Below are 15825 nucleotides of genomic sequence, written 5' to 3' on the forward strand. Positions count from 1 at the left end.
CCATGTTTTTTGTTTACGTTTTGCGTCATGCACCTGGAACATTTGGAGATCGGAAGTTGGAAATTTAAACGGGGAAATTCCGATCTGCAATGGAAAATGGAACGCAGCATAACTTCCGTTATTTTGTCTTTGAATCGTGGGGAAACCATAGGGAGAAACGTTACAAGGCTGGAGTAGTCTCAGACATGCCGGCCATAGTTTCTCTCATTGGCTGTCCATTTGTGCACAGGAGTGTGGACAAATCGGTGCTTATGTTTTCATCAGTCGGGAAGTTAGCAAACAACTCTGCACACAGCGAGAGCACTCGAAAAGATTCTGAGCTAGTTAAAAAAGATTCCTGGCTGAAGCCCTGGAAGCCCGATGCTGGTGATGCCACTACATTTATTCATGCTACTTCTGAATGGTATGATTTTTTGACAGAGAGAACTGGTATCAATGATTGTTAGAATATTGTTAGAGTCTGTGACCAGGTCAGGGTTGTAAACTATTAGCGTGGCATGGAGAGCCAACTGTTTTATTGCTCTGCAATAAGAAACTCATAAAAATCTAAACTGCTGTTCTGGCTACTGTTTTGTGGTTTTATTAAATCAGTTTTTTGTATGATACAAATATGAACGCAACAATAATTTGAGACGTCGACAACTCAAGCACAAGGGGGCAGAGTGGATGGGATTAACTTTTCATACAATCTGGAACATTTAATTAAAATAATTGTATTCAAATCTAATCGCAAACAGTCAAATAAAATCAACCAAAGAAAATTAATTTCATAATTGAAAGCTATTTAATGAAATAAAGAGAAAACCCTTTGTTTGTTTGTTTACAACACCATCGTTCCCATAGATATTTCTATCATATTAATCAGAATTCGGCTATCAGTCATGTAGCTAATTTGCCATATGCAAGACCCCAATGAAATGGCTATTAAGCAGTGAACAGTGTATCCTTCTCTGACCTGAAGGAAATCTTTTTGCTTAAGATGGAGATTAACAAGTTGTGTCAAGCAGTTGATCAGAAGCTATAGGCTGGTTGTTGTCAACATTAGATTTTGCATCAGCTCTACTGGGTGCACTATGGCTCCTGACTTGCAATATATCGCACCTCTTTGGCAGGATTCTTTTATCAAAGAGCAGAGAGGTCACGAAGGAAATCAGAATATTAGCAGACAGGGACACTATCACAGACAGGGTTCGGTAGGGAAAGTGCTGGACACAGACACCATCGCTGAGCCTGCAGCCAGGGAAATGGATGGCAGGGGGCAAGTGGAGCAGAGGTTCCCCACTCAGCACTCTCAGCATCACTCCCAGGATGTAACTCCCAACAGCACCGTAACCGTTGGTGATGGGGAAGAAGAGAACACAGACGAACTGAGGCAAAACCAGGGTGTACATCACATCAGCAGCCAACGTCCAGAAGGTCAGAACGTTCCCAAAGAAGGCCAGTCCCATTCCTACCAGCCCAGCTATGGTCACTGAGATCTTGATCACCCACTGCAGCTCTCGGTCAGAAGCCTGAAGTAGAAACACAGAAAAAGTCTGTGTGTGATAACACTAAAATCTGTGCAGGAGCAACATTTTTGTTTTTGGCTTAGTTCACAGTTTTTTGTGGTTTTGCACAGCTCAACTCACCTGCTTTCTGATTAAGTTTTTGTATATGTTATTGGTAAATAAGGAAGCAGCAGCCAGGAGTCCATGGATGACATCACTGCTGCTGCTACTGACCCAGTCCCCAAGATGGAGATGTAATTGGGAGTGAGGTGCTGCAGAGCGATTGGAAGAATTTTATCAGCTTCACCTCGGTCATAAGGAGAGGGAGAACCATAGCTGGTCATGTTCCAATCTGGAAAAAAAGAGACTGTATGAATGAAAAAATCTGTAACACTCCAGTATGCATGTAAAAATCAAGGGTGGTCTGTTTCAGATGAGTACTCTTAACGATTATTGACTTTTTTCTGAATGTTGTACAATTAGATTCATTATCCGTGCTTGGATAGTTGGCCTGCTTTATTTATTTATTTTTTACATTGGGTGCAGTAGCTGTACATCAGTGATGAATTTGTAACATAAAGTTAACACTGTTTTGTGATAGGCCAGTTCCTCCCTGGTTCCTCCCTCTTAGATCAGTAAAACTACTGCCTGCTCTTATTTTCCTCACTTCTGTCTTGCGAAAGAAACTGGCTGCTGACAGGAAAGATGTGACACGTATGTAAACACACAGTCATGTGCTTCAAACAAGCTACAGTACAGAGCTAACTTTAGACATAAATTATCCAGGATAAAAAATTCTTAAGTTATTAAGTAATTTGTAAGGACGGAGGATGCGGTCATGATTTTGTGGACATGGACATTATTTTAGCTAGAGGAAAGGTACATTTTGTCAATTCCACTTTTTTCTCATGGTGATTCTTGTTAGTTAGTTATTCACTTATAAACATGTTTACTAGCCAGATAGCTAGGTACTGGGATTGTGCTGTAAAACGTGTGGTTGATTTGTTTGTTGAAGTTGTTTGCACTGATGTTGCGGTGGATTTTCGAGATTGCTGTAATCTCTATGTAGCTAGCTAGATAGTGAGTTTGCGTGTTATGTCCTACCGACTTTTCTGCTCAGATTACCTGTGATCTGAAGTGGTCTGAACACACTTTAATGTGTGAGGATGTCTGAAAATCCTTAATGTCTAGCTATTCTTCGCCTACGTTTTACTACTCAACGCCTCCGCTTCTGGTTCTTCATGTTAGTTAATCTAACAGTTAGTCTACTATAACGTTAAACATTTATCTTGGTGGACCCTTTTGGCTTATTGCTGTTGTTGCTACAGCATGTATAGCACAGAATTCCATTTTAGCTACAGTATCTGCTGTAGCTAGCAATCTGGTGGTATTTCACAAAGCAGGATTACAGCACTGAATAAACCCATACCGCCCCAAAATTTCAAAGCATTAATGGCGGCACTTTTAATGGAGTGAGCTTTCTACCTGGGTCAGACTTACTACATTCTCTGCTTGGGGTTGTTAAAGAAATCAATCGTACTTGTAAGTACATGTATGTTTTAATGATCATGTCAATGAATACTTTAAGTGTATTGTAACCTCAGTGGTTGGTAGGCTAGTTTAGGTTGACTGTACTGTAGTGTGGGTGATGGATAGACATCACCCAATAGCAAGGTATGGGGCAGTTTTGTTCTGAAGTTAATAGGCAACCGATAATCCATGCAAGCCCAGTGTATTGAATAAGGTGTATTACCTCCATTGCCTCTGTGTGTCAATGCTGGTCACACAAGTGTTTGTGATTTATGATATGTTATTTGAGTGATTTTTATCTGCATTCTTTTATGTCACAAACTGTGTTTTAGGAAGGAACGTGGGCGTGTGCATGAAGAGGCAAGTGTGACGGCAACACGGATATTGGTTCTGATAGTAACGGGAAGGCATTTCAGCCAAAAGTGTTAATTGTAAAAATGTTCATGCACACACATCATTTTATACAGACGGTTTCAGTTTTTAATTCATGTTCAGATTATCCAGATAAAGATTTAATAGAGATTTACCTGCATAACAGAGTGCAAAACTGTAGTAGTTGTGCTTCAGTCTTTGTGTACTGCAATTCCCAATGTAGTCTGAGGGACTGTTTAAATGACACCACTTCCGGGATTACGTCACGCCCACTTCCGAGTACAATTAAGAGTAACGAATAATTTATTTGGTTTAACGGATACGGAAACAGATACGGGTAATGCAGTACTCGCGCTCCCCTAGTAGACATACCCTTCTTCTGAAACACACAAGTGCTCTATCAGAAACACACACACGCAAAGTGGAAGCAGTGTAATCAGCATATACATTTGAGGCAGAGAACAGATAACCTGTTACCTGTTGATGCAGCTACTGCTCCAAGAAGCACTGAAGGAATGCCCAGGATAAAACGAAATACTGCTGAAGCAAAACACATGACCTGGGCCTCTTTGGATGATGCAGCTGACAGAATTTGCTGATGTATTGCTTGAGAAGCCAGACTTCCTAGGCTCTGAGAGAGAAACCAAAATGTGAAATTAACCTCCTTAAGTAAATGTACGCAGTGAGACAGCGCTATCAATGAAAACATTAGGCACAATATAACCAAATTTATGGGTTACAGTCTCTTAAACTTGGCCCCTTGTGGTTGAATCATCAAATTATAGTTGAGTTCATATTTTTATAATACAAAAACCTGTGATGTAATAGATCCTCAACACGGCGATGCCAGATTGTTAGAAAGACGCTCCACTAACGAGATCAGCAGTTTAGATTCTTATCAGCCCATTTGCAATACAAGGCAATAAACCTTTAGCCTCCCCCTGACTCTAACAATAAAACACATATTCCAACAATCCTTCATACCATTTCTCTATGTTAAAAAAATCATGTTCCAATATAAGAACAAAAATATACAATTCAGATGCATGAATAAACGCAGTGGGCCTCATTTTTCACGAGCCAAACAAAATTGACCATGAATCCTTTGGAAATGCATTGACATAAATAATGTAGGATTTATCAACATTTTCAACATGTCAGTTTTTTAGTAGGTCTCATCTGTTCGTATTGTGCGCAGAAATGAAAGTTCACGGTTGTAAAGCTTGTTTTGTGCTTGTATTATTCCATTCTTTCATATTTTAAATTATTTTTGTCAGCCAAATGAATATTATAATCATTTATATAACATAAAAACGCACCAGCTTGAACCCAAATTCAACATTAAATGATGTTTAATTCCGGTAATCCCGAGCTTGAGTGGGTTTGAATATAAATTCTATGTAACAAGTTTTCTAGGAATTGGGAGTACAAGTCATAGCTTAGACCGTTTCTATGGTTGACCTTCCTCTACATTACATTTACATTTATTGCTTTATTAGAAGACCACAATATATGATATAATGGTATTGCTTTGTTGTGTAGGGGTCCTCGCACGGGACTCCAAATTATGTAGGGTCCTCGCACGGGCCGCCAAATAACGCAGGGATTTTATTCTCTACGAAACCGGGGCGCCAGTTAAACGTTGTGTTGCAGTATAACTGCGAAAAGTAATCAGTCTCATAAAATTACTGTTATCAGAAATATCCAACCACAAATTTAGTATTTTAATTAATTAAAATAACCAATATTAATGATTGAACATACCGATAACCTGAAGGTTGGAAGTTCTTCGAAAGACTGCTTTAACTCGGCTCTCATGTCTATGCGATTCCAAAACGGACACCGGGGTTCAATAAAATATATTTATTTATTAAACACAGAACAGATAAACTAACGGGGATTAGTAGGGGAAGTTAGGGTGTGTGTGTGCGTGTGTGGGGGCGCGAGCAAGCGCGCGTGTCGCTTGAACAAAGGAAAGGTGGGAGTAGCTAGCTTGAGTAAGCTAGAGTTCTGGGTGTGGTAATGAGTTAGAGTTAGCTGTGAGAAGGGACTACTTGCGTAGTTTTACTCTATATATGCGCAAAAGACGGCGAATCAATTCACGTACATATATATGTAGCTAACCAAACACATTACAATGGTAGGATGGTAAATATTGAAACACAGATTCACAAAAACAGTTAAGACTAAACTAAACACTGCCTATGCCTGAATGTTTGTTCTCTTACTGAGTTCATACGCATTGGATCCAAAAGACGTGCTGTCCTTATAGGAGCCGCGATGGTGCTGTGAATGCGTGTCCTGGAGAGGTGCGCAGGCTGGGGCGTCTTAGCCGCGCGTTGTCGTCTGGTCCACTCGGTTGCTGGAAGGATGTTCGCTTGTCCTTTTTCCGGGTGGAAAAGTTCGTTGCTGTTGTTCGATGGTGAGCTTTGCAGGGGAAACTGATGTAGCGTTCCGCGTACACCAGTTTCCACTCGCTATAGGCGACGAAGTTACCGCGAGGTAACTGGGTGTGTCCGTAGGCCTGGTAGTGCGCTGTGCAGCATTCAGCCTCTGTCCGAGTCTCGGAGCAGATGAGCTGAAGCGAATGGCCAAAAAGGGTGCGTCGAAGAGAAGAAGCAGAAGAGGCAGAAAAAGCAGAAGAAACAGAAGAGAGATCCCAAGAACGTGTCTTGCTCTTATACGGGACCGTTTATTGCTCCCGCCATGACGGGTAGGCTGAACCAAGTTAGACGTCATTCGTGGTGGACGTCGCGGAATTTTCCTGTGGGAATGTGGAAGTTGTAGTCCCTACAGTTGCAAGCATTCCATTTTCAGTTATTATGCCCACTTTAGAAAAATGCATGTGTGCGTGCACAGTCAGGCAGACAGATTTTGGTTCTGGTTAGTTCCATGAAGATTTGGTTGGTCCTCTGAAGCAACACAATTTCAGTACCCAGCTCTATTCTTAAGGTATGTACTGTATGAAGGTTACACATGAGATAAGAGACAAATGAGAAATTAATTACTAACATACTTATGAACACAAACAGAACTGAGGCAATGCACTTCATTTCTGTTGTCTGCATTTGTGACTTGAGCCATTTGCACATACCACAACCAGAAAATCATCTATCCACAGCCCCACATCCTCTGGGTCTAATGTTCCCACCCAAGGAGCTTGGAAGGTCCCATTGAATGCTATGTCAATGGAGGCTGGATTCAGCATCAGGAAAGGAACACACAGCCACTATTACATACAAAACAAAAACAGTTATTATTATTATTATTAATATTATTATTATTATTATTATTTTAATGAGCATAACATCATGCACATAATTTATGACAGATATGGTAGTGGTAGACAGGCTGTCTATTTGCAAGACAATTGTCAACCTGCATTGTCGAGCTAGAACTAATGCCTTTTTGTTTGGTGCATATTTCCTGAAAGCATGCAGCTTACCAAACTAACAAATATGAAGACCATCTGTATGACATCAGTGTAGGCCACAGAGAGCATTCCACCGAGAAGCGTATAGATTATCGCCACAGCGGCTGAGATGCAGTAGAAAGACGATATATCCAGAACGACGCTCATGGTTCCTCCTGGAAAACAACTACTGAGAATCACTCCAAGGATGATACAATTTTTTAAAACCATCCGTTTAACAGACGGCATTACACTTTTGCAGCTGTTTCGGAGAGTGTGCATTATGGTGGTAGTGTGCTGGAGTCAGGCTCTGGGATCTCTATAATTAATTTTATTTAATTTGGAAATACATTTATTTGAATTACTATAAAAATATTTAAAGTTCAATTACTTAGTATTTTATTTCATGGATGTGTTGCAAATACTTCCAGTACCTGTGATGCACAAGCAGGTCCATTTTTGACCCCAGGGCTTTATTTTTGTTCTGTATGACATCAATAGATGCATTTGACCATTTGAAATGTCATGTATATACATTTGCATTCTTTGATGTAATGGTGTCTACATCCTTAGTTTTCCCCATTCATTTTGGAATATTTGACATACCATGTTATTGTTCGGTATTTGACTGAACATTGTATGAAAAGAAAAATCATGAATCACTTGACAGTATGAAGTAAATATGTTATATGTTTTTAAACATACAAAGCCCATTGACATTTTCCAAAAGGAATTGAAATTGATCCAAACTTGAACAATAATCACTCAGCACAAGGTATGTCTTTACCTTAGCATCTCATGGTATATCTACTGCATGTCAACAGTCAGTGCTGGAATTTTACCTAAACCTGCCATGATGCATGTGTAACCGGGTGCATAAATGTAAGGTTCAACCTAAAGTACGCCCAGTCACACAATATAACAGAGGCCCCCTTTACAGTTTGATAATAACAAGACAGAGACGTGGTCTAAGTTAAATACAATTACTTTATTAAATCAATTCTGCTGGAAGGCAATAATGAGGTTAAGACAAAAGCTCATATTCGTATAAAAATATATTTATTTTGAATGTCAATTTTACCAGAATAAATAGGAATAAAATAGACTGATGTAAAGCTTAAGGATGGTGGGTGACGACGCTGATGGGATGGGGCATACTCACCTTCAGGGCTCCCAATGTGTAGTTATAACCCAGTGCTCTCTCACAGCAAGCCTTACTACAAACAAGGTGATACTATGTGATTCAGGTGCCATTAACACTTACACACTAACACGTGAGGAGGGTACCCCTATTGACTAACCCCGCCACCAATCAGCACCGAGCCCACCATACAACAAGAGACAAGTCCTAAAAGTCCAAGAAATAACCTAACTACAGCCTACCTATACCAGTTGCTTCAATACATGAAAATAAAGAAAATAAAGAAAATAGAAAAGTACAAGTGCGCCTCTAAGAAGCCACACCAAGACGACTCCAGGCACGGAGGTCTAATATAGGCTACACACCACGCGCACCAGCCGCTGCGCACCTTAGGTCGTCCGGCCAACAACTAGTCTATAGACGTGCAATGCGGGACACTAGCGAACGTACTCAACAGCAGGCGGGTTCCGCGGGTGCCTGATAAGCGCAACCAAACGAACTTCAAATAAAACAGCGAGGCAAAACAGCAGTGACTATTGCACCTACAAAGTGAAGAAAGTCACTGTTAATCTGGTATTTTATAATTAAAATCCAATCAGAATATACATACAGCAAAACGGTACATTACCAAACAATCCATGGAATTTGCGCGAGTTGTTACTTCCGTGTTTCGGAGAAGACTCCGCAAACAGACGCATCTTAATAAATGAATTAGAAGAAAATAACATTACTGTCGATAAATGTCAAGTAATTACAACTATAGAAATATAGCCCACCTACCGAAACCAGGGGACACAGCTAAATCGCGACGAATTAGCCAACAGATAACAGACGGCAAGCTGCAACCAAAGCATTGTGTTAATCTGCGAAGTTCCTAACCCACGCAACACTATCAGGGGGAAAACAGAATAGATGTTCTCTTACCTCTCATGGTAAGGCAGGCAGGCAGGCAGACATGAGGAGAGGACGAGACAGGAAACAGGAAATCAATCAGAAAGATCACAGGAAGCGAAAGGAAAAACATGTAAAAGGTAGGGAGCCAAGAGATTGGTCCAAAAGATGAGGTCCTGCCGGTGCCACTCCCCCACCCCAATTACTGCACCATTAGGGACAACAGCGAGTCTAACTCGCCTTGTCACACATGCTACCCACAGCACTTCAGCCACCACTGCAGGAATCAGAAGAGTGCAGGTCAGAGTTTCCCCATATTTCAGCTGGAGGGGATCCATCATAGTTACATACTCCTTATCCCTCAGTGGTTTAGCAAAGAAAATACCAGCTGGAAAAAAGGAGAGAGAGAGAGGTCCAGATATAGGAAATGAAGGGATTTTGTAGCCATACAAATCACTAGAGAATGCATATTGGCATGTACAGGTAAGTGCATTTAATATGCTTGCACAATGGTATTTGTCCAAATCTGACATATGAAAAGTCAGGGGCAGGTACATATTGTGGTAAGCCAATGATACAGCCACTGATGAGCCAATGCTGCCGACTGTTTCGCAAAAATGCGCATTTGCCTTCTATTTTTTCCATTACCACATAGAAAACGTGTTATGTCTATCATTGGCTTACCGTGATAAGTAGCCACCCTCTGCCTTTTATACATAAATTGTTCTGCACAAATCAAACGCTTACTTCATATCATATAATTATAATTTCAGTTGCAAACTGAAACTGTATAATGCATTCTAGACAACTAACATTACAGCAAAACAAAGCACATACTCACCAAGAAAAAAATGTACAATATATTCCAATGGCATTATAGCCCAAATCAAGCCTTTTGTAGGGTCATAGGTAGTTGCAGCAATGCCAAGAATATATCCTCCTCCAACCCATGTAGCTGAAACACACACTCACGAACATTACACACAGCTGACAGCCTTCTAGTCAAAGAAACCATTTACAATTACATCCATATACCTTTTTCAGCACTCGATGTCAAAAGGATACCTAAAAAGTAAAGAAAAACGTATTCTTCCATTTTCTTACAAGTATAATTCAAAAGAACCACGTAAAAAGGGGAAAAAAAAGGATTTTGAAAAATTGGAAGTAAAAAGAAAAGAAAATTTGTTCCCACTGCAAAAACTGCTCTGCAGCTGCACTTCTCCAACCACCACTGAGCACCATTTACGCATCAGTCTTAAAATTATTTTAGCTACAGTGCCTGCTTTTTCATAGTCTTTAGATACAAGGGCACAGGTTTCATTTTAACATTGATGGGGCACAAGCACATGACCACTCAATTCCTCTTACGGAAAAAAAAATATATCCACTACAATATGGCAAAAAAAGAGCTACTGTGTGGTTTTAAAAATAGAAAGGCTCAGCACATGGTTACGTGCATCCAGTCCGCATTTTCGTCTCCCTCCCGTTATTATGTTATTACCCTATTATTTGTACATATTTGTCATTTTACAACCATCCATTCTCTATTGACAATTGTTCATCAATAACATACAGGTTTATCATTCATTAATTTTGTACCAAAGCTTGCTTACTAATAATAAAATAGCTCAAGCTAGGTTTTGAAACAGATGGTAGCTGGTTGACCAATATACTGAACATACCAGCTCTATACGCAACATTGTTTCACCAGCTCAAGTTATGTTTTGAAACAGCTGGCAGCTGGTAGTATTTTAAGTTGATCATAGCTGGATCATAGCTAATAGACCCCCTTCTATAGGTTAGACAAGTGCAGTATGGCTCGAAGATAGATAGCTATGCACTAACATAAGTATAAGCGTTACCAAAAGATAATGTGCTAACCTCAACTTACATCTGCATCAGTCTGTATGTTCGTCCCTTCTTTAAAACGAATCCATTGATAGAAACAATCTAATTTTAATATTTTTATTCAGACGAAGATCACTTTCATGAAGCTGAATAACTGCTCACCAAGCCAGTTAGAGGTAGCCTTGAGGTCAGATTTTTCTTTATATATTTAAAGGTATCCGTTTTCTTGAATATTCTCTTTCACCCATTAAGTCTAAATAAACTCTCTTCTAAACACCCCCAGGGAGTTCTGTCCTTTTTCAATTTTCCCTTTCTCCTCTAGTGGTTCCCCGAGATTATACTAGAGGGACCCCTGGATTATATTAGTGGTTATCACACATCCTGTGGGTAACTTCCCTTTTCAGTTGCCTCTGGTCCTCCGTCTCCGTTACAGACAGCTTTAAGACAGCTTTAAAACTCAGGCTCTATCTGTGTAACCTACTTTAACATGCCATTGCTTTAGCAATATTACCTTCGTATTCCCTGAGGCTCCATTTGCCCCTATTGTGGAGATTCTTGGTCAGCCCGGACCAGTGCAAAGCGGAAGGCAGAGTGGTACTAATGTTTTTGTAACTTGGTTTATTTTTTGACTGATCTAGTCTCTCTACATTGCGGTCATTAACATTTAACCCTACAAACATTCTTTCAGTAACAAGGACAAGCACACAGATACCTTCACCCTCGCAAAATCATGGTACAGGCAGGCAATGGTCAACAAAACAGAAGTCAATAATCTTTGGTCAATAAACAGGCTTGGCTCATAACAGGTAGACAATGGCTTGACAAAACCACTAAAGCGCCGCACTGATGAACAGGAGGCAACAATTTCACAAAGACATAACATGAAACTGAGCTTTATATGCAGGTGTAGGCAGGTGTAGACAATTAGCTTGAGAGCAGCAAGAGAATGGAAATCAGGTGTGGAGGATTGACAAGTCAACAAGGTAATTAGTAATCGTTAGTAATAAACTTATCCTGCCCTATCATTAGTAAATTAGTAAATGACATGCACAAGAAACGTAAGGTAACATGAACACATGGTTAGAATGTTAGTATTACCCAATCCTGATCTAAAGTTAGATTAGTAAAAAGACAAGGGAAATTGAAACAATTAGGGTGTGAGTGACAGAAAGGGAGAGAGAGAAAGCAGGAATGCAAGGTTTGCAGAAATACACAAAAAAATGTATGCTAATCAATGAACTGAACACAACATAACACAACATAAATCGTGACATAACAAGTTAGCGAAATTATGACAATAAACTATATAACATGACATGACAAGAAATAAATGGTAACAAGAACTAAACATGAAACATAACATGACATGACAATGAAACGTAACAAGAAATAAAACATAAAAACGTGGCGAGACTAAACTAACAAAATACGTAATATGACAATAACGTAACTAAGTCAATGACTAAAGATGAAACATGACGTGGCAAACATGAAACGTGACAGTTTCCCACAGTGGCTTATAGTTAAGGCAGGCTGCCTTAATAAAAAACGGCCCTCCTTAACTCATTTTGGATTCAAAAATTAAAATGGATTATAAAGACAAAGAAGAAATAAGAAATCCAACTGCATCGCAAGGTGACGGTGAACAGCGGCATTTGCTTATTTTAAATAACATTGTGCAGTCTGTCATTCAATCGTTATGAAATTTGACCAACATCGAGGTGTGAATGAATAATCGTAACTCCATAAAATACCAGCCTGTCTAATATTTTTCTAGTTATTAAGATAATTGTTCTATCGTGCTATTGCGAAACCTTGACTTTTGCACGTCTGTTTCTCAACATTTATGTAATGTTTCTGTATCTGTCCTGTGTGTATTTATGTTTATTCTTGTTATTTATTCATTTTTCATACATCCTCAGTTATTGTTTTCCATTACAGTTCTCATTTGTCATCCCCTGTTATGTCTGTTTCTGAATGTTTACCAGCCTAGTCACTCCCCTGTCTGCGTGTCCCACTATTTGGGTGTTTACGGGTTTTTTAGTTTCGGGTTTTCAAACATTCCTTCCAAAGGAATTACTTTGCTTGATTACTGAATTGATTACTTGCTTAGTTTCAGCGAAGTGTTCGCACCTGTCTCTGACTATCACTACGTCTTCAATCTATGCAAATGTCTACTCCCTAATCCGGAACCGTATGTTTTACATGTTTGGTTACGTGCATCCAGTCCGCGTTTTCGTCTCCCTCCCGTTATTATGTTATTACCCTATTATGTTTCCCCACCTGTTGTCTATTTGTTTAGCCCACCTTTTTCCCAGCCCCACCTAGATTGTCACCTTCCCTCATGTATTTAAACCTCAGTCTCTGTTTCAACCAGTGTCAGAACGTTGATCTGTTATAGTGCTGAATTACTTGTACGCCTATTTCTTGAGATTCATAAAGACACCCCTTTGACCTTGATTTTCGAGCCTGCCTTACCCTCCTGTTTTGTTTGCCCTTCTGTTTTCTCGGTTTTTGACATTCTGCTTTGTTTTTGTGATCTCGGTTTTTGCCTTCGCCCTTTTGTACTTTCGCCTATTGACTTACTGGATTTTTGACCCTTTTGCCTGTTTTCTCGACCATTCATTTGCTTGCTGTTTTTGTCTTTGTCTTGGATCTCCTGGCTTACAAATTCGGAATAAATTACTACTTTTTGGATTACCCCCTGGTCTGCGTCTGGGTCCTCGTACCGTACATAACTATTTATCATTAGAGTAGCAGCTAGTTAGAGTAGCTTCCCCATTTTTCAGCGAATAGCCAGAGAGCATGAGAATCGAGCAACCATCCTTTGTCAGAACCTGACTCAGTGGGGGAACCCATCAGTCGCTGGTTTACCATTTTTTTGTTGTAAAAATGGTTTGGTAAAGGAACATTTTTCGATGCAAAAAACTTATTTTAGATATAATATTTTCTTCAAGAGTAGAGGTTCCCTTTAAGTGGTTAAACCACATAACTCATTACTCTTAAACCTCCCAGCTAAAGCTCATGCATACATTATGCAACTTGTTGAGACCCCCAGACCTATTCAATAGGCTACTAAGCCTTTAGAGTGGTAAACCAAATGTTTTGTTTTGGCTTAGGCACTCATCCCGTAGCCTAGACGTTTAAGTTAGCTAGATATGATAACTGGTTAGCTAACAAAACAACACTGAGTACAATTTAATTGAATCTTAAACTTCTACAGTTGATTTATTTTGTAATGTAACCACAAATAATCCACCAAATGTTTTTCAGCCATTTCTACTATGAGCTAATGTTAAGTCAGTCACTGCGATCTTAGCATATTTGACCATCTATGGCAGTGGTTCCCAAACTCAGTCCTGGGGGTTCCCTGTTTATGCTGTTTTTTGTTCCAACCACAATTGCAATCACAGAACTTTAACAAGCTTTACATTTTTCTTATTTGCCTTCCATGTTCAGAGGGATTATTTACCCTCTTAAGCCACATTTTCTCAGATATAGCTTGTCATGAAGAATAAATCTCCAAGGACAGATTGTTAGGCTATCCTTTAAGACAGAAAACATTTTTTGCAGCAAAATGAACTTTCCACTCAGAGACAGCCCTACTGTAGCTTTATAAAATATATAACTTGTAGCTACTCATCCCACATGGCCATCCAGGCAGCTCAAGCTGTGGGTGGCTGGTGCCAACTTCAGCGAAGGTCAGTTTCCTTCTTCAAGTCTATAAATCCTGTTATTTGTACATCATGTATACAACTGTTAAAAACAACCTATGCAATTCCCAAAATACTTCAAACCTCAATTTTGACACTATAAATATGCAACCAAAAAAATATTATAGTATTGTAAAACTCATAACAGCATATTTGAGCATTTTTGAGCACATATTACTTTCACTATCAAGAGATTTCCTGCATCTATGGGTGGAGATGGACACCTCCACCAATGATGATACCTTTATTAGAACAGGATTTACAGGCTGCTGAAAATGCTCTAAAATGAAATGCTAATTTGCAAGTATTTTATATATGCTTTTATTTATGTTTTGTAAAGAAGCATAACTCAGAACCAAAGTAGAATTCACAGAAAATAAAACTTTGTTTTTCATGTGCAGTCTTTCATAATTAATAAAAAAGCAACAAATAGACAATTACATGAAAATCTGAGACTATGAGGTGGGAGGTTTTTATCAAATTGGCCGGAATTCACATGGAATGGCTGTATACTCTGCACAACAAAAAGCTCCCCAACATTACAAACTCCCAGGGTGTTTCTCAATATCTGTTCTTGTCCATTCTTGTGTTCTCGTGAACTTGTTTAATGTCATCTTTCACAGCCCAAGTACGGTTCCAATGTCAAGAACACAAGAAAACAAGAACGGGTAGAATGTCCAAATGTTTTCTTCATCCAAATCGATTTAATTTCACAATCTTTACAAAAATGTTGCAAAATGTAACTAACTGTCAGATAATTTATTTGGAATTGGAAGGGACGTACATTTGAGGAGGATGATTTAACTCTCTCTCTCAACATTGAGTGGGACAGGTCCCACCCATAAAACTACGCCTATGTTTAGATACAATGTTCAACTTTTCAGCACACTCACCCGTCATTGAGAAAATTCCCACAATGATATTTATATTCCGACCAGCAACCAGGGTGACTTCTGTCCCAGTCCCAGTGCTTCTCTTCTCTTCTTGCTTGGACTTTCGAGAGGCCCATATTCCAGTTGCTAGAATGAACACATAAAACAGAGCTACAGCTATCAGCCCGGGGATGTTAGCAGCCATTGTCTTCTGTAAATTCTTTTGAAAATGTTAAATAAATAAAAAATAATAAAAAAAACCTGTTGAACTGGCTCCCATTTGTCATAGTCCTGACTGGTTAATAACACACCTGATTGACATTAAAATCAGAGAGTGAGTCAGCCTCCATCCTGTACTGCTACAGTCATGTGAAAAAATTAGGACACCCCGTTAAATATTTAGTTATTCATTAAGAAATGATCACATATGGATGTCTAATCTTGTTTTTATTTATCTCTGGAAAAGAAAGTGATCTAATTGCAGGTAAACAACAAAAATTAACCTTGTTTTACTCATTAAACAAAAGACATCAACATAAATGCATATTCTAACTGAGGA

At 39.2% G+C, this 15825-nt stretch overlaps 1 pseudogene; it reads right to left on the reverse strand.

The window, feature by feature from the left end:
* Positions 1-986: 986 nt before the first annotated feature.
* LOC133137629 (high-affinity choline transporter 1-like) lies at positions 987-15471 on the reverse strand (annotated as a pseudogene).
* Positions 15472-15825: the final 354 nt, after the last annotated feature.

This window comes from Conger conger, chromosome 9 (assembly GCF_963514075.1).
Source record: "Conger conger chromosome 9, fConCon1.1, whole genome shotgun sequence".
NCBI lineage: Eukaryota > Metazoa > Chordata > Actinopteri > Anguilliformes > Congridae > Conger > Conger conger.